Consider the following 21452-nt stretch of genomic DNA (forward strand, 5'->3'; position numbering starts at 1 on the left):
TGTTCTTTATTGTTGCATAGTATTCCATTGTGTGTATGTACCATAATTTGTTTATCTGTTCTGTTGATGGGCACCTAGGTTGTTTCCATCTTTTTGCTATTGTGAACAATGAAGCAATGAACATGTGTGTGCATGTCAATTTGTGTGACACCTCTTATTTCTCTAGGATATATTCCAAGGAGTGGGATTGCTGGAGCATATCCTACTTCTATTTCTAGCTTTTTAAAAAAATAAAAGGAAGTGCCAAATCTATTTCCAAAGTGGTTGTACCATTTTACATTCCCACCAGCAGTGTATAAGTGTTCGAGTCTCTCCATATCCTCTCCAACATTTATTATTTCACGTCTGTTGGATTAGTCTTGCTGGGGAGAGAGGGTTTCTCATCCTAGTTTTAATTTGCATTTCTTTAATGGCTAATAATCGTGAGCATTTCCTCATGTGTCTTTTAGGCACTGGAATGTTTTCTTTGATGAAGTGTCTGTTCGTATCCTCTGCTCATTTTTTAAATAAGTTAAGTGTCTTTTTTTCTGCTGACATGTGGCAGCATCTTGTAGATTTTAGAGATTAGACCCTTATTGGATATGATGTAGTCAAATTTTTTTCCCAGTCTGTAGGTTCTCTCTTTAGTCTTTTGGTGAAGCCTTTGGATGACCATAAGTGTTTCAGCGTAAGTGTGAGGAGCTCCCAGTTATCTGGTTTCTCTCCTGGCATTTGTGCCTTGTTAGTTATGGTGCATAGAGTATTTACGCAATGCATTAGAGTTTCCAGCATTGTCCCTATTTTTTCTTCCATGATATTTATTGTTTTAGATTTTATATTTGGGTGTTTGATCCATTTTGAGTTAGTTTTTTTTTTTTTTTTACATGGTGTGAGGTATGTGTCTTCTTTCATTTTTTTTTCAGATGAATATCCAGTTATATCAGCACCATTTGTTAAAAAGACTGTCTTTTCCCCATTTAATGGACTTGGGGCCTTGGCAAATATCAGCTGCTCAGACGTGAATGAATTTATGTTTGGGTTCTCACTTCTCTTCCACTGGCCTATGTATCTGTTGTACCAGTAGCAGGCTGTTTTGACTACAGTGTTGGTATACTAGGTTCTCAAATCAGGTAGTGTGAGGCCTCCCACTTTGTTCTTTTTCTTCAGTAATGCTTTACTTATCTGGGGCCTCTTCCCTTTCCATATGATGTTGGTAATTTATTTCCCCATCTCATTAAAGAAATGCCTTTGGAATTGGGATCAGGATTGCCCTGTATTTGTAGAAAGCTTTGGGTAAAATTAACATTTTCACAATGTTGAGCCTTCCTATCTTTGAGCATGGTATGTTTTTCCACTTACGGAGGTCTCTTCTGGGTTCTCGCAGTAGTGTCCTGTCGTTTCCTTTGTATAGGACTTTCTTGTCTGTGGTTAAGTTTATTCCTAAATATTTGATCTGCTTGGGGGCTAACATAAGTGCTATTGATTTCCTTTTTAGAGTTCTCTTTGTTGGTGTAGAGGAATCCAACTGATTTTTACATATTTATCTTGTATCCTGATACTTTGCTGAAATCTTCTATTGGTTCCAGTAGTTTTCTTGTGCATTCTTTAGGGTGTTCTGTGTATGAGATCATATTGTCTGTAAATAGGGATATTTATACTTCTTCCTTACCAATCTGGATGCCCTTTATTTCTTTTTCTTGCCTTATTGTTCAGTCTAGGACCTCCAACAAAATGTTGAATAAGAGTGGTGATAAAGGACATCCTTGTCTGGTTCCCGTTCTCAAGGGGACTGGGTTCAGACTCTACATGAGAACGATGTTGGCTGTTGGCTTAGTATAAATGCCCTTTATTATGTCGAGGAATTTCTCTTCTATTCCTATTTGGCAGAAAGTATGTATCAGGAATGGGTGTTGGACTTTGTCAAATGCCTTTTCTGCAGCAATTGATATCATGTGGTTCTTTTGTTTTATTTATGCAATGGATTACATTTTTTTTTTTTAATGTTGAACCATTCCTACTTGCCTGCTATGAATCCTATTGGGTCATGATGAATGATTTTTTTGATAGGCTGTTGAATTCTATTCGCTAGAATTTTGTTGAGGACTTTTGCATCTATGTCCATGAGGGTTATCGGTCTGTCATTTTCTTTTTTGTGGTGTGTTTACCTGGCTTTGGTAACAGGGTTAGGCTGGCTTCATAGAATGAGTTCAGGAGTACTCCTTCCTTTTCTGTGCTCTGAAATACCTTTATTTCTACCGGTGTTACCTCTCCACTGAAAGTTTGGTAGAATTCTCTAGTGAAGGCATTCGAGTCAAGCCTTGTTTTTGTTAAGAGTTTTTTTTTTTTTTTTTAATTACCTCTTCAATCTCATTTTTGTTATGGGTTTATTTAGCTTTTCTACCTCAGTTTGTGTCAGTTTACATAGGTAGTGTGTTTCTAGAAATTTGTCCATTTCCTCTAGGTTTTCAAATTAATTGGAGTATAAGTTTTCATAGTATTCTATTATGATCCTCTTTATTTCAGTTGAGTCTGTTGTGATTTCACCCATCTCATCCCTTATTCAGTTTACTTGCTTCCTCTCCTGTTTTTCTTTTCCCAGTTTGGCCAATGGTTTGTCAATTTTGTTGATCTCGATGAAGAATCAACATTTGGTCTCGTTGACTCTCTGAACTGTTTTTCTATTCTCTATTTATTTCTGCTCTACTTTTTATTATTTCCTTTCTTCTGATGCCTGAGGGCTACTTTTGCTGCTCTCTTTCTATTTGCTCCAGTTGTAGGGTTAATATTTTTATTTTGGATTTTCTTTTTTTCTGATGTGTGCGTTCATTGCTGTAAATTGACCTCAAAGCACTGTTTGTGCTATGTTCCAAAGGTTCTGGTAAGATGTGTATTCTCATTTGATTCTATGAATTTCTTTCTTCTGTCCTTGATTTCTTCTATAACCCAGTAGTTTTTGAGCAAAGTGTGGTTCAGTTTCCATGTATTTCTTTCTTTTTTTTCTTCCTGTTTCTATTTCAGATTTCTAGTTTTATGGCTTTATGGTCAGAGAAGATGCTTTGAAATATTTTGATGTTTCGGATTCTCTTAAGGCTTCCTTTGTGGCCTAAAATGTGGTCTATTCTGGAGAATGTTCCATGTGCACTGAAAAAGAATGTATAATTGGCTGCTACTGGGTGGAGTGTTCTGTGTATATGTCCAGGAGTTCAAGTTGGTTGATTTTGGCATTTAGATCTGTGTCTTTATTTGCTTACTAGTCGTTTTGTCCTTCACTGAAAGTGCTGTGTTGAAGTCTCCTACTATTATTGTGGTGCTATTGCTCTTTTCAGTGTAGAGTTTTTTTTTTTTTTAATGTATTTTGGAGCTCTGCCATTGGGTGTGTATATATTTATTATGGTATGTCCTCCTTGTGTATTGACACTTTAATCATTATATAGTATCCTTCCTTATCCTTTGTGGTGGATTTTTCTTTAAAGCCTGTTTTGTCAGAGATTAACATTGCCATTCCTGCTCTTTTTTCGTTGTTGTTTGCTTGATATATTTTTCTTCCATCCTTTGAAATTTAGTTCTTTTGTGTCTTTGAGTCTAAGGTGTGTCTCTTGTAGGCAGCATATTGACGGACATTGTTTTTTGTTTTCGAAACCATTCTGCCACTCTGTGTCTTTACTGGGGCATTTAGTCCATTTATATTCAGTGTAATTATTGATAGTTTTTTATGACTTTAGTGCTGTTAATTTGAATTTTTGTTGTTGTTGTTGTGTTAAGAGTTTCTCCGTTCCACGTAATTCTCTGTGCTGAGTCATTTTCCCTTACTTATTATCTTTTAATCTTTTTCATTGTTGTTGATTTTGTGTTTCCTGAGTCTATATGCTTTTCTTCTTTTTAATTTTGTTGGGTAGATTTATTAGCTTCCTTTATGGTTAAATTCAGATTTACCTTTATTTTCTAAGATTAAAGCAATCTTTTATTTCTTGACATTGCCTTGACTTCCTCTTCATATGGAAATTCTATGATTCCACCGGTCCCTCTTCTTTGTTTTAATGTTGTCATTTACATATTGAGATCTCTGTTTCCCTATTTCAATCTTTTAGCTTTGACTTATTTTTGAGGCTTCCCTATCTAGGTTAATACCTAGTTGTTCTGTCCTGTGGTCTAGTCTTGGGTAGTTATCTGATATTGTTGGTTCTCTAACCTGAGGATTCCCTTTAATATTTCTCGTAATTTTGGTTTCGTTTTTACAAGTTCCCTTAACTTCTGTTTATCTGAAAATGCCCTAATTTTGCCATGATACTTGAGGGACAGTTTTGCTGGATATATAATTCTCGGCAGGCAATTTTTTTTCCTTCAAGCCTTCATACACCAATCACTGATAGATTTTTCCTCTTGATAGTGTCCCGCATAATTCTTATAGTTTTTTTTTAATCCGTTTTAGATTTTTACTCAAATAAATTGGTGTCAAATAATTTACCTTCTAGCTCACTAATTCTGACTTCCATTGCATCAGTCCTGTTCCTATGACCTTTTATTAAGTTGTCTAATTCTGAAATTTTATTGTTAATCTTTGGATTTCTAGTTGCTGTCTATGATTTCTGGCAACCTGTTAAATTTGCCAATCTGTCCTTGCATTGTTTTCCTCAATTCATCTATTGCTTTTTCTGTATGTTCCTTTGCTTGGTCTCAGTTTGCCTGGTCTCCTTCCTGATCTCTTGAAGAGCTCTGTATATTAATCTTTTTAATTCTAACTCCAGTAATTCCAAGACCTTAACTTCCTCTGAATGGTTTCCTGGTTCTTTATTTTGGTTGCCTGCTGGAGCCATTTTGAACTGCTTTCTTATGTGATTTGATATTTACTCTTTTCTCTGAGCCATCTATAAGTTATTATATTATTCATTGTATGTTTGTTTACTGTGTCCTAGCTTTTTGTTTTCTTTTCTCTATATATGCCCAAGAGGCTGGGTGTGTGAGTTGCTTTGGATATTAGCATCTTTGAAGCCCTCACATCCTATCTCCAGGTCGTTACAGTAGCTACTAGGTGTGTAAGCTCAGGAATATGTTCGCTTTTTGTGCAGATGCAGCCCAGGTGTCCAGGTTGTTGGTCACTGAGTGTATGGCACAGACTCTTACCTACAGTTCTTGACAGACAAAGCTGTGTAAGGGTGTTGGGAGCAGGCACAGGTATCTGGCTGTAGTAGGGGGCTATATGTGTTGGGCAATGCAGGAGGCTGATGGCTGACCCCAAGTGCCTGGGTGGACATTGTATCCCTGTCTCCTAGAGTGCATAGCACAGTAGCTTTTCCAGCCAGTCCTTGGGCACCCAGTGCTTTTGGTTGCAGGTACTGGGAGGTATTGCATATTCTCAGAATGCTGACATGACTGGATAGATGGAGTAAGTGATACTCCCAACCCTCAGGCCACTGATGTGGGTGGATGAAGTCCCTGCTTAATGGGCTGGATGTTGTCAATTGTCATGAATCTGCAACTCCCCCTTGGCTCTGCAGTTGAAAATAGACTTCAGGTGTAGGCTCTATTGTTTATGTTAATGACAGCATGTGCTGTTGAAATGACCCACACAGATATAGTCAAGGATGAAGGGTGCTACATGCCCTCGGTCCCCTTAGGCCAGTGCCCAGGCAAAGGGACAGTTCCTGGCCTGAGTTCTCAGTTTAGGGAGCGTGGTGATTTTTGAATACTGTGAGACTGGATAGGGCATGGATAGCCCTGAGTTCTGGCTTAGTGGGCATGGCAGTTGTTGAATACTGCAGGACTGGTGTTTGAGCAGGGCTGTTCGGGGGTGGGTGAGGAGAAAGAGGCAAGTATCCTCTGTGAAATTCCTAGAGGGGGACAGGTAATTTTGACCCTTAAGAGTAGGTGAGACATTTACACTTAGCTGCCGCAGTACCAGTACAGTTTTCATCCCAATCTGGACGCTTGTGTAGACTCTCCGTTGCCTGGCCTCTCCCGACGTGGCGATATATGTCCCGACAACGACTACTTGCCTCAGCCTGCGTACACCATCTGACCTATCCAGCAGCGTGCTGGCAACCTCACAACTGGCACTTCTTCACTGCTTCTGAATAGTATCTCCTTCACCTTTCCGCTCAGTCCGACTCCTCAGCTTTGTCTGTGATGGTCAGCACTTGCTTGTGTTTTTTGGGTCTTTGTTGTAAGACGAATGACCAGAAGCATCTGATTATTCCACCGTCTTGGCCATGCCTCCTCTTTTTTTCTCTTTACACAATTAAGGTGTGTTCCAAAATATATATATTTTCCATTAAAATAATGTCAGTGTTTCCCCACCTCACTCTGGGATCAGCAATCTTATTTGCATTTCTTTAGTCTGCTTCTACACTGAGAACTTGAATATTCTCCTAAACATCAAAGTCACCCTAAGAATAGGCTAGCCAGCTTTAGCAAATACAGTTCAGGACTCCAGGGATTTCCCATGGAATACTGTGGATGTATTTACAATAATATTAGTCCTTGTTTAACAGAAATTTGAATTCAACTAGTGGCTTGTATTTTATCTGGCAAAACTACCAAGAGGTATAAAACATTAAGCTATTATGACTTACTCACCCTCAGAAGAACAGAACTGAACTTGGAGTCATAAGGCCGGAGTTTTAATCTTTGTTCCATAAACATAAAACACAGTGCCCAAACCAAACCAGTACACCAATTTTACAAAATCATTACAGGTCATTTTGATTATCTGGGATAATAAATACTCATCAAACACTCTTGAGCACCTAGGCTTGGTGGGCTTGGGAGAAGATGTAAGGACAAGGAAGGCAGAAAATCTTTTACTCTGAAGGAAAAGGGCCTACTATTCTACAGCCCTAGGATCTTCAGGTGTTAGACAGGGCCCCATGGCCCTGAAATAAGGGGATATCTTTACACCAAGGCATGATTCTCCTCACCCAAATCAAATCCCCAATCACACACACACTTGCTCCCATCTAACTTTTAGCTGGGCATTCTGAGCCATGAAGCCCTACTTCTCACCTTCAGCTTCACCCGTCTCCATCACACACCCTTGTTCTTTGGAATCCAGGCTCATCAAGGTATGTGCCCATATCTTTATGGGAATTGTGGTATTATCCTCTTTAAATGAAAGTATATTTGACTTCTTTTTCATTTTGAACATAATTTTCAGTGTATTAAAGTCAAAATGAGTTGGAATAGCATTCATTTTGTTGTTGTTGCCAGAAGAGAGGCTTGGTAGAAAAATTGGTTAGGGGAGATGAGGTTGCTGACCCCAAGTGGCTGCAATAAGAAAACAAATATGTTGATGTTATTGTTTTTAGGTGCGGATGAGTCGCTTCCGACTCATAGCGACCCTATGCAGAACAGAATGAAAGACTACCTGGTCCTGCACGATCCTTACAATCGTTGCTATGCTTCAGCTCATTCTTGCAGCCACTGTGTCAATCCACCTCTTTGAGGGTCTTCCTCTTTTCCACTGACCTTCTACTTTGCTAAGCTTGAACTTCTTCTCCAGGGACTGATCCCTCCTGACAACATGTCCAAAGTATGTAAGACGCACTCTCGCCATCCTTCTTTCTAAGGAGCATTCTCGTTGCACTTCGTCCAAGGCAGCTTTGTTCGCTCCTTGGGCGGTCCATGGTATATTTAATATTCTTCACCAACACCACAATTCAAAGGCATCAATTCTTCTTCGGTCTTCCTTATTCATTGTCTAGCTTTCACATACATATGATGCGACTGAAAATACCATGGCTTGGGTCAGGCACACTTTAGTCTTCAAAGTGACATCTTTGCTTTTCAACACTTTAATGGAGTCCTTTGCAGCAGATTTACCCAGTGCATTGCGCCATTTGATTTCTTGACTGCTGCTTCTATGGCTGTTGATTGTGGATATAAGTAAAATGAAATCCTTGACAACTTCATTCTTTTCTCCATTTATCATTGGTCCAGTTGTAAGGATTTTTGTTTTCTTTACGTTGAGGTGCAATCCATACTGAAGGCTGTGGTCTCTGATCTTCAGTAGTAAGTGCTTCAAGTCCTCTTCACTTTCAGCAAGTAAGGTTGTGTCACCTGCATAACTCAGGTTGTTGAGTCTTCTTCCAATCCTGATGCCTCATTCTTCTTCATACAGTCCAGCTTCTCATATTATTTGTTTAACATACAGATTAAATAGGTATGGTGAAAGGATACAACCTAAAGCACACCTTTGCTGACTTTAAAACAACCAGTGTCCTCTTGTTCTCTCTGAACAACTGCCTCTTGATCTATGTAAAGGTTCCTGATGAACGCAATTAAGTGTTCTGGAATTCTTATTCTTCACAATGTTATCCATAATTTCTTATGATTCACACAGTTGAATGCTTTTGCATAGTCAATAAAACACATGTAAACATCCTTCTGGTATTCTCTGCTTCCAGCCAGGGTCCACCTGACATCAGCAGTGATATCCCTGGTTCCATGTCCTCTTCTGAAACTAGCCTGAATTTATGGCAGTTCCCTCTTGATATACTGCTGCAGCCATTTTTTAATGATTTTCAGCAAATTTTTGCTTGAATGTGATATTAATGATATTGACCAAAAATTTCCACATTCGGTTGGATCACCTTTCTTGGGAATAGGGATAAATATGGATCTCTTTCAGTCGGTTGGCCAGGAAGCTGTCTTCCATATTTCTTGGCATACACTAAGAGCACCTCCAGCACTGCATCGGTTCGTGGAATCATCTCAATTGATATGCCGTCAATTCCTGGAGCCTTGTTTTTTGCTAATGCCTTCAGTGCAGCTGAGACTTCTTCCTTTAGTGCAACCGGTTCCTGATCATATGCCACCTCTTGAAATGGCTGAACATCGACTAATACTTTTTGAATCCGTGTATTCCTTCCATCTTCTTTTGATGCTTCCAGTGTCATTTAATATTTTCCCCATAGAATTGTTCACTATTGCAACTCAAGGCTTGATTTTTTTCATCAGTTCTTTCAGCTTCAGAAATGCTGAGTGTGTTCTTCCCTTTTCGTTTTCTATCTCAAGCTGTTTGCATATCTCATTATAATACTTTACTTTGTCTTCTCAAGAGGTCCTTTGAAATCTTTAGTTCAATTCTTTTACTTCATCATTTCTTCCTTTTGCTTTAGCTGCTCAACATTCATGAGCAAACTTCAGAGTCTCCTCTGACACCCATCTTGGTCTTTTCTTTCTTTCCTGTCTTTTCAATGACCTCTTGTTTTCTTCACATATGATGTCCTTGATGTCATTCCACACCTCCTCTGGTCTTTGGTCACTAGTGTTCAGTGTGTCAAATCTATTCTTGAGAGGGTCTCCAAATTGAGGTGGGATATACTCAAGGTCATATTTTTTCTCTTGTGGACTTGCTCTGGTTTTCTTCAGTTTCAGCTTGAACTTGCGTACGCACAATTGATGGTCTGTTCCACGGTCGGCCCCTGGCCTTGCTCTGATTGATGATATCGAGCTTTTCCACCGTCACTTTCTGCAGATGTAGTCAATTTCATTCCTTTGTGTTCCATCTGGTGAGGTCCATGTGTAGAGTCTCCCTTTATGTTGGTAGAAGAAGGTATTTGCAATGAACAAGTCGTTAGTCTTGAAAAATTCTATCATTCGATGTCTAGCATTGTTTCTATCACCACGGCCATATTTTCCAACTACCGATTCTTCTTCTTTGTTTCCAGCTTTCGCGTTCCAATCACCAGTAATTATTGATGCATCTTGATTGAAAGCCCCCACGTCTTTGTCACTTTTTTGTATGTGGGGTCTTGTGCAAGTTGCTGGAAGCTATGCCACTGGTATTCAGATATCAGCAGGGTCACCCATGGAGGACAGATTTCAGCTGAGCTTCCAGACTAAGACAGACTAGAAACAAGGACCCAGCAGTCTACTTCTGAAAGCATTAGCCAGTGAAAACCTTATGAATAGCAGCACAACATTGTCTGATATAGTGCTGGAAGAAAGTCACCCCAGTTGGAAGGCACTCAAAAGACGACTGGGGAACAGCTGCCTCCTCAAAGCAGAGTCAACCTTAATGATGTGAATGGAGTCAAGCTTTTGGGACCTGCATTTGCTGATGTGGCATGGCTCAAAATTAGAAGAAACAGCTGCAAACATCCATTAATAATAGGAACCTGGAATGTACAATGTATAAATCTAGGAAAATTGGAAACAATCAAAAATGAAATGGAACACATAAACATCAATATCCCAGGCATTAGTGAGCTGAGAAAAATGCAACAGCAGTAATATTGTAGTGGAAAAGCAGAGAATTCATCCAGAGGAGACGAGGGTTTTTTTCTGCTCTTTGCTACAATTATGTGAGAAAGTCATTTCATAATGCAGTCCTCACGAGTTGCCTCATGATTTCTGAGTGTTATCTGAATGGTAAAACTGATGGGACCCAATCAATATTTCTATCTACAGCATCCACAGTGTTTGTCCAACCACTGTGAAAAGAGAGCCTCCATGCACCTTCTGCCCCTCTGGAAATTACTCTGCAGTCAGGAAGCACTTTCTTGCTTGTGCCTTTCTTTGTATTCTCTCTGGCAGCTACAATGGACAACTATAATCACAGCTTAGATGATGCAGTTAGAGAGAGTCAAGAAAATCATCCTAATATTTTTTAAAGCTACTTGAAATTTATAAAAGTAAAATCTTGGTGACTTTTCTAGGGATTTGAACTTCTACCATAGGGCAACCTTAAAGGATGTTCAATCCAGACTTTCCTATTATGGGAATGGTCAGGCAAGTCATTGCATGTAGGCACTCAAGAAAAGCAGGCTTGCTCCTTGATTCTTCTGCTTGTCAGTTCATCGATTTGATTCCTATGATATACACTCAAGGATTTGGGGCCACTGTATTTGAATGAGTGAACTCAAGGCCACTGATTCAAACATTGCATTGTAGAGAAACAATCATGTCCAATTGTGCAATTTCTTTTTCTAAATTGAAAATCTTTCACCCTGGAAACATATGTGGTTAAATTAGCCCATATGAAACTTACCAAGGTTGGCCACGAAAGGGCAAAGCCAAAAGTCCTTTGGACCCGGCTCCCTGACCATTCTTGTAGAAAGGTCTAAAGCAGGTACTGTTCACTGATAAAATTCATCTCCTATCTCCCAGCTCTGTACATCATCAGCCCTTGCAGCAATTTCCTTCATGCAGTCTTGCTGTGGGATTTTCATTCCTGGGTCAAGATGCTGAGACTCTCCTTTTCCGCTCTCCTAAATCTCAGTATCCATGTCTTACCACTTACAAATTAAATAAAGCAGAGAAAATCAAGCACACAAAAACTGAGAAAATCTACCACCTATGTAAAAAAAAAAAAAAAAAAAAATTTTTTTTTTTTTATGTATAATGTAAACACTGCAACCCCCAAAGTGTTCTCAATATACAAAACAATCTTGGGAAAGAAGAACAAACTATAGGACACTAACTTCAAAATTTAAAATAGCACTGCATACACGCAGTACACTAAACCTTGTGGTTCTGGCATAAGAAGAGACATAGAGACCAAAGAAATAGAATTGAGAGTCCAGAACTGAATTTGTACATCTTTGCTCAATTTGTTTCAACAATGATGCTACGTCCATTCAATGTGCAAAGAATGGTCTCTTTAACAAATGATGCTGGGACAATTGGATCTCCACAGAGAAAAGCATGAAGGCGGACACATACTCCACAGCATATACAAATATTTACTCTAAATGAAATGAATCGATGACCTAAATATGAAAACTAAAACCATAAAACCCTTAAAAGTAAATAACAGTTTTTAGGGGGCCAAGATGGCGGACTAGGTGGACGCTACCTCGGATCCCTCTTGCAACAAAGACTCGGAAAAACAAGGGAATCGATCACATACATAACAATCTACAAACTCTGAACAACAAGCACAGACTTAGAGACGGAAAACGAACAAATACGGGCAGACAGCGACTGTTTTCAGAACTAGGAGCCAGCGCACCAGGCAGGTGACCTTCAGAGCTCGATCGGGGGCAGAGCCCAGGGGGGCAGACGGCACAGAAAGGGGGCCCACCCCTTCCCCCCCGAACCCATCCCGGGAGGAAGCCTAGCAGGTTGGCGCGGGCGGCGTAGGGGTGCAGCCGGAGGGAGAAGCACCTGGGAGGCAGTGACTGATCTGGGAGGGGGGAGAACAGCATCCCAGCTGGGGTGCCGTCCCGCCGGGAGTTAGGCGAGAAGCCGACGGGGCGCGAGCGGGTGGGGGGTCAACTATATTTCCCTAAAGTGACCCCAGGGCGGGGCCCACACGTTCGTGCGGGAGGACGCACACCCAGTCCGCGCGTGTGGCACGGCACACCAGAGGGAGAAATCCCCGGAAGTGTCTGGTCTCAAAACAGGGAAAGCAGCATCCCAGATGGGCAGCCATTCCGCTGGGATCTGGGCACGCGCGCGCGGGCGGGGCGTGAGCGCGGGGTCCATTTTTATTACCCTGAATTGACCCAGGGGGCGGGACCACCTGGTCGTGCGAGTGACGCCCTCCCAGTTTGCGCGAGAGGTGTGGCAAACCGGAAGGAGAAGTCCCCGGGAGGAACTGATTGGTCCCGAAGCGCAGAAAGTAGCGTCCCAGACAGGGTGCCGTCTTGCCGGGGCTTGGGCGCGCGCACGAGCGGGGCGTGAGCGCGGAGTCCATTTTTATTGCCCTGAATTGACCCAGGGGGCGGGCCCACCTGGCCGTGCAGGTGACCCCAAACCAGTTCGCGCGAGAGGTGTGGCGCTCTGGAAGGAGAAGTCCCGGGGAGGAAGTGACTGGTTCCCGAACAGGGAAAGCAGCGTCTTAACCCGGAAGTCATCCCGCTGGGATTTGGGCGCGCGCACAGGCGGGGCGTGACCGTGGGACCTAATTATAATCGCCTGAATAGACCCTGGGGGCGGGCCCACCCGTTCGTGCGGGAAACGCCCACCCAGTGCCCACGAGCGGTGCCGCGCACCGGAGGAAGTCCCCAGGAGGAATTGACTGGTTTCCGAACAAGGAAAGCAGTGTCCTAGCCAGGGACCCGTCCAGCCCGGATTTTGGCGAACGGGGGCGGAGCGTGAACGTGTTGTTCAGCTCTATATTCTGTGGTGCTACGCTCCTAGCTCTCAGATCCCTCCCCCACCCTCCCCAGGCGACCCCATTAACATCCGAATACCCGGAGCCAGAGAGAGAATTCAGATAGGGATCTGACTGCATTTTTTTTTAGCTGACTACTTGGAAAATCTAGTTTCCCAGTGATGGCTCGGAGACAGCAGTCCATATCAAACCACATAAAGAAACAGACCATGACAGCTTCTCCAACCCCCCAAACAAAAGAATCAAAATCTTTCCCAAATGAAGATACAATCCTGGAATTATCAGATACAGAATATAAAAAACTAATTTACAGAATGCTTAAAGATATCACAAATGAAATTAGGATAAATGCAGAAAAAGCCAAGGAACACACTGATAAAACTGTTGAAGAACTCAAAAAGATTATTCAAGAACATAGTGGAAAAATTAACAAGTTGCAAGAATCCATAGAGAGACAGCATGTAGAAATCCAAAAGATTAACAATAAAATTACAGAATTTGACAACGCAATAGAAAGTCAGAGGAGCAGACTCGAGCAATTAGAATGTAGACTGGGACTTCTGGAGGACCAGGGAAACAACACCAACATAGCTGAAAAAAAATCAGATAAAAGAATTAAAAAAAATGAAGAAACCCTAAGAATCATGTGGGACTCTATCAAGAAGGATAACTTGCGAGTAATTGGAGTCCCAGAACAGGGAGGGGGGACAGAAAACACAGAGAAAATAGTTGAAGAACTCCTGACACAAAACTTCCCTGACATCATGAAAGAAGAAAGGATATCTATCCAAGATGCTCATCGAACCCCATTTAAGATTGATCCAAAAAGAAAAACACCAAGACACATCATCATCAAACTTGCCAAAACCAAAGACAAACAGAAAATTTTAAAAGCAGCCAGGGAGAAAAGAAAGGTTTCCTTCAAGGGAGAATCAATAAGAATAAGTTCAGACTACTCAGCAGAAACCATGCAGGCAAGAAGGGAATGGGACGACATATACAGAGCACTAAACGAGAAAAACTGCCAACCAAGGATCATATATCCAGCAAAACTCTCTCTGAAATATGAAGGAGAAATTAAGATATTTACAGATAAACACAAGTTTAGAGAATTTGCAAAAACTAAACCAAGACTGCAAGAAATGCTAAAGGAGATTGTTTGGCCGGATGACCAATAATATCAGGTACCAGCACAATACAAGGTCACAAAACAGAACGTCCTGATATCAACGCAACTCAAACAGGGAAAGCACAAAAACAAACAAATTAAGACTAATTCTAAAAAATAAATAAATAAACAAAATAATACACACAACAGGAAATCATGGAAATCAATAGATAAACGATCAAAATAATCAAAAAGAGGGACTAAATATAGGAGGCATTGAACTGCCAGATGGAGAGTGATACAAGGCGAAATAGAAGGATACAAGTTAGGTTTTTACTTAGAAAAATAGGGGTAAATAAAAAGGTAACCACAAAACGGAATATCAATCCCATAACTCAAGAAAAAAGCCAAGAAAAACGTAACGACTCAATAAACACAAAGTTAAACATTATGAAAATGAGGATCTCACAAGCTACTAAGAAAAACGTCTCAGCACAAAAAAGCATGTGGAAAAATGAAATGGCCAACAACACACATGAAAAGGCATCAAAATGACAGCACTAAAAACTTACTTATCTATAATTACGCTGAATGTAAATGGACTAAATGCACCAATAAAGAGACAGAGAGTCACGGACTGGATAAAAAAACACGATCCATCTATATGCTGCCTACAAGAGACACACCTTAGACTTAGAGACACAAACAAACTAAAACTCAAAGGATGGAAAAAAATATATCAAGCAAACAATAAGCAAAAAAGAAGAGGAGTAGCAATATTAATTTCTGACAAAATAGACTTTAGACTTAAATCCGCCACAAAGGATAAAGAAGGACACTATATAATGATAAAAGGGACAATTGATCAGGTAGACATAACCATATTAAATATTTACGCACCTAATGACAGGGCTGCAAGATACATAAATCAAATTTTAACAGAATTGAAAAGTGAGATAGACACCTCCACATATATAGTAGGAGACTTCAACACACCACTTTCGGAGAAGGACAGGACATCCAGTAAGAAGCTCAATAGACACACAGAAGACCTACTTACAACAATCAACCAACTTGACCTCATTGACTTATACAGAACTCTCCACCCAACTGCTGCAAAATATACTTTTTTTTCTAGCGCACATGGAACATTCTCTAGAATAGACCACATATTAGGGCATAAAACAAATCTTTCCAGAATCCAAAACATCGAAATATTACAAAGCATCTTCTCAGATCACAAGGCAATGAAGCTAGAAATCAATAACAGAAAAACTAGGGAAAAGAAATCAAATACTTGGAAAATGAACAATACCCTCCTGAAAAAAGACTGGGTTATAGAAGACATCAAGGAGGGAATAAGGAAATTCTTAGAAAGCAACGAGAATGAAAATACTTCCTATCAAAACCTCTGGGACACAGCAAAAGCAGTGCTCAGAGGCCAATTTATATCGATAAATGCACACATACAAAAAGAAGAAAGAGACAAAATCAGAGAACTGTCCCGACAACTTGAGCAAATAGAAAGTGAGCAACAAAAGAATCCATCAGGCACCCGAAGAAAACAAATAATAAAAATTAGAGCTGAACTAAATGAATTAGAGAACAGAAAAACAATTGAAAGAATCAACAAAGCCAAAAGCTGGTTCTTTGAAAAAATTAACAAAATTGATAAACCATTGGCTAGACTGACTAAACAAAAACAGGAAAGGAAACAAATAACCCGAATAAGAAACGAGAAGGACCACATCACAACAGAACCAAATGAAATCAAAAGAATCATATCAGATTACTACATAAAATTGTACTCTAACAAATTTGAAAACCTAGAAGAAATGGATAAATTCTTGGAACAATACTACTTACCTAAACTAACACATTCAGAAGTAGAACAACTAAATAGACCCATAACAAAAAAAGAGATTGAAACGGTAATCAAAAAACTCCCAACAAAAAAAAGTCCTGGCCCAGATGGCTTCACTGCAGAGTTCTACCAAACCTTCAGGGAAGACTTAACACCATTACTATTGAAGGTATTTCAAAGTATAGAAAAAGACGGAATACTACCCAACTCATTCTATGAAGCTACCATCTCCCTGATACCAAAACCAGGTAAAGACATTACAAAAAAAGAAAATTTTAGACCTATATCCCTCATGAACATAGATGCAAAAATCCTTAATAAAATTCTAGCCAATAGAATCCAACAACACATCAAAAAAATAATTCACCCTGATCAAGTGGGATTTATACCAGGTATGCAAGGCTGGTTTAATATCAGAAAAACCATTAATGTAATCCAGCACATAAATAAAACAAAAGACAAAAACCACATGATCTTATCAATTGATGCAGAAAAGGCATTTGACAAAGTCCAACACCCATTTATGATAAAAACTCTCACCAAAATAGGAATTGAAGGAAAATTCCTCAACATAATAAAGGGCATCTATGCAAAGCCGACGGCCAATATCACTCTAAATGGAGAGAACCTGAAAGCATTTCCCTTGAGAACGGGAACCAGACAAGGATGCCCTTTATCACCACTCTTATTCAACATCGTACTTGAAGTCCTAGCCAGAGCAATTAGGCTAGACAAAGAAATAAAGGGTATCCAGATTGGTAAGGAGGAAGTAAAGCTATCACTATTTGCAGATGACATGATCGTATACATGGAAAACCCTAAGAAATCCTCCAGAAAACTACTGAAACTAATAGAAGAGTTTGGAAGAGTCTCAGGATATAAAATAAACATACAAAAATCACTTGGATTCCTCTACATCAACAAAAAGAACACCGAAGAGGAAATAACCAAATCAATACCATTCACAGTAGCCCCCAAGAAGATAAAATACTTAGGAATAAATCTTACCAAGGATGTAAAAGACCTATACAAAGAAAACTATAAAACTCTGCTACAAGAAATTCAAAAGGACACACTTAAATGGAAAAACATACCCTGCTCATGGATAGGAAGACTTAACATAGTAAAAATGTCTATTCTACCAAAAGCCATTTATACATACAACGCACTTCCAATCCAAATACCAATGTCATACTTTAAGGGAATAGAGAAACAAATCACTAATTTCATATGGAAAGGAAAGAACCCCCGGATAAGCAAAACATTACTGAAAAAGAAGAAGAAAGTGGGAGGCCTCACCCTACCTGATTTCAGAACCTATTATATAGCTACAGTAGTCAAAACAGCCTGGTACTGGTACAACAACAGGCACATAGACCAATGGAACAGAATTGAGAATCCAGATATAAATCCATCCATTTATGAGCAGCTGATATTTGACAAAGGACCAGTGTCAGTCAATTGGGGAAATAATAGTCTTTTTAACAAATGGTGCTGGCATACCTGGATATCCATTTGCAAAAGAATGAAACAGGACCCATACCTCACACCATGCACAAAAACTAACTCCAAGTGGATCAAAGACCTAAACATAAAGACTAAAACGATAAAAATCATGGAAGAAAAAATAGGGACAACCCTAGGAGCCCTAATACAGGGCATAAACAGAATACAAAACATTGCCAAAAATGATGAAGAGAAACCAGATAACTGGGAGCTCCTAAAAATCAAACACCTATGCTCATCTAAAGACTTCACCAAAAGAGTAAAAAGACCACCTACAGACTGGGAAAGAATATTCAGCTATGACATCTCAGACCAGCGCCTGATCTCTAAAATCTACATGATTCTGTCAAAACTCAACCACAAAAAGACAAACAACCCAATCAAGAAGTGGGCAAAGGATATGAACACACATTTCACTAAGGAAGATATTCAGGCAGCCAACAGATACATGAGAAAATGCTCTCGATCATTAGTCATTAGAGAAATGCAAATTAAAACTACGATGAGATTCCATCTGACACCAACTAGACTGGCATTAATTCAAAAAACACAAAATAATAAATGTTGGAGAGGCTGCGGAGAGACTGGAACTCTCATACACTGCTGGTGGGATTGTAAAATGGTACAACCACTGTGGAAATCCATCTGGCGTTATCTTAAACAGTTAGAAATAGAACTACCATACAACCCAGAAATCCCACTCCTCGGAATATACCCTAAAAATACAAGACCCTTCACACAAACAGATATATGCACACCCATGTTTATTGCAGCTCTGTTTACAATAGCAAAAAGCTGGAAGCAACCAAGATGTCCATCAACGGACGAATGGGTAAATAAATTGTGGTATATTCACACAATGGAATACTACGCATCGATAAAGAACAGTGACGAATCTCTGAAACACTTCATAACATGGAGGAATCTGGAAGGCATTATGCTGAGCGAAATGAGTCAGTTGCAAAAGGACAAATATTGTATAAGAGCACTATTATAAGATCTTGAGAAATAGAAAAAACGGAAAAGAACACGTACTTTTGTGGTTACAAAGGGGGGAGGGAGGGAGGGAGGGAGGGAGAGGGTTTTTTATTGATCAATCTGTAGATGGGAACTGCTTTGGGTGAAGGGAAAGACAACACTCAAAACATGGAAGGTCAGCCTAATTGGACAGGATTAAAAGTAAAGAGGTTTCCGAGATAAAATGAAAGCTTCAAAGGATAGCGAAGCAGGGGCTGGGGTCTGGGGAACTTGGTTTGAGAGGACTTCTAAATCAATGGGCAAAACAATTCTATTATGAAAACACTCTGCATCCCACTTTGAATTGTGGCACCTGGGGTCCTAAATGCCAACAAGCAGCCATCTAAAATACATTAATTGGTCTCAACCCACCGGGAGCAAAGGCAAAGGAAGAACACCAAGGTCACACGACAACTAAGAACCCAAGAGACAGAAAGGGCCACTTGAACCAGAGACCTACAATATCCTGAGACCAGAAGAACTAGTTGGTGCCCGGCCACAATCGATGTCTGCCCTGTCAGGGAACACAACAGACAACTCCTGAGGGAGCAGGAGACCAATGGGATGCAGACCCCAAATTCTCATTAAAAGACCACACCTAATGGTATGATTGCGACTAGAGGAATCCCAGAGACAATGCTCCCCAGAACTTCTGATGGCACAGGACAGGAACCATCCCCGAAGACAAATCATCAGGCATGAAAAGGACTGGTCAGTGGGGGGGAGAGAGATACTGATGAAGAGTGAGCTAATTAAATCAGGTGGACACAGGAGAGTGTGTTGGCAACTCTTGACTGGAGGGGGGATGGGAAGATAGAGAGAGAGGGAAGAAGGTAAAATTGGCACGAAACGAGAGACTGTAAGGGCTGACTCAATAGGGGGAGAGCAAGTGGGAGAAGGGAGTAAGATGTATGTAAACCTACATGTGACAGACTGATTGGAATGGTAAATGTTCACTTGAAGCTTAATAAAAATTTAAAAAAAAAAAAGTAAATAACAGTTCTATTTCATGTTTTTCCCCCCACACTTTCGTAGATATGACATAAGAAACAAATAGATAAATTTCTCTTGGTGAAATTTAAATCTTTTGTGCATCAGTGAGCACTATGAAGAAAGTGAAGACAACTACAGGTTGCGAGAGCATACTTGGAATCTCCACACTCCTTAAGGGTTTCATATTCAGAAATATAAGGAGTGCCTAGAACTAAACTTAAAAAATTGTCAAAAGGCTTTTATCAGTAGGCATTATTCCAAAAAAAATACAAATGGCCAGTATGCACATGAAAAGAGGCTCAACATAATCAGTCATTAGGGAAAAGCAAATCAAAATCACAATGAGGCATCACTCCACACTGATGGCTATTGCCAGAAAAAAACGAACAGAAGAGCATTAGTGAGAATGGAAGAAGCTGGGAGCCATGTGCATTGCTAGTGTGCATCTGAGGTGCTGCAGCCACTGTAGTAAAAGGTTTGGTGGCTCCTCAAGTAATTTAACAAAGAATTACCATATGACCCTGACATTCCACGCCTAGGCATATACACAAAAGAATTGAAAGTAAGAAAACGCATACTTGGACACTGACATTTACTGCAACATTATTCGCCGAATCAAAAAGGTGGAAACAACCCCAGTGTCCATCAGAAAATAACTGGATACACAAAACGTGATACATAGATACATGCAATATTATGCAGCCATACAGAGCAATATGATTCTGTTATTTTCAATAAGTTGATGAACCTTGAAAACACTGTTCTGAGTGAAATAACTGAAATCCCAAGAACAATTATTGCACGTTCCCACTTTCATGAAAATCTACAATATGCAAAGACATACAGCAGTTTAATGGCTAGGAGGGCTGGAGGCAGAAAGCATGGGGGGTGATTTTGAAAAACAAAGGAACAAAATCAACAAAAAAGAATATTCAAAACCAAATGAAAAGAAACCTACAAAATCCTAGCATGTATTATTGATCAAATATTGTATTTAAAATATGTGATATTTTGCAATATACAATATAAAAGAAGGCCAACCACCATTCTACCAACAAAAGAGTACATATAGTACCAACTACAGTCATCATGTTGGGAATAACATATGAAGCAGGCTGGCCAGTCTACAAGGGAATCCATTTATACTACAAAGAAGCAGTTACTGGATCATTCCACAAAGAAGTATCAGTACACTTTTGGGCAGTAGAATCCACCATCACGAAGGAGATTCACCTTAAGGTGCAGAAGTCTTTGGGTGGTCCTAGTGAGGTAGGAGGCATGTATGCAGTCACCTGGGGTCCACCATGGTCATTTGACATCGTGTGCTGTGTTTGAAACTGCACGTGACATGGGGGAAATAAAGGACAGGTCACCCTATCAGAAAAACAGGACTCTGAGATGAGACTCCCCATGCTAGCAGCATTTTGAGGCTTCAGAAAAGAAAGGACTCAGGTGTCTAGTCACATTTAGGCCTCCCCATGCTCTCTAGATCTACCCTCCCGCCCGCCCCCCAGGCACAGGGCTTCCCCATGGCCTCCCCGTCACTTACCTGACCCAAACCCCTGCGTTGCTTCTGCCACTCCCACTGAACTGGCACCACGCCTGCCTGGGAAGGAGGGGATCCAAACCAATTGATCAGACACACCACAGGAAACCATTCCATTCTATCTTTCGGATCCTGAGGCCACCTGTGACAGAAGAGACAAAAGGTGTGGCTGGGAAGCCCCACTATAAGAGTGGAACTGTCATCTTCCTCCAGATCGTTCAAGGAACACAGACCCAGTTCCTCATATCCCTTACCTGTCAGCTCCCCTGAGCCAACAAAGCTAGACCAGGCCACACATACCTGCTCAGGTGTGACTGAGGCCTTCACCTGCATCTCACGCCTCTCAGCACAGGGGCACATCAGAAGGTTCACCCTACCCACA

Source organism: Loxodonta africana, chromosome 9 (assembly GCF_030014295.1).
Source record: "Loxodonta africana isolate mLoxAfr1 chromosome 9, mLoxAfr1.hap2, whole genome shotgun sequence".
NCBI classification, from domain to species: Eukaryota; Metazoa; Chordata; class Mammalia; order Proboscidea; family Elephantidae; genus Loxodonta; species Loxodonta africana.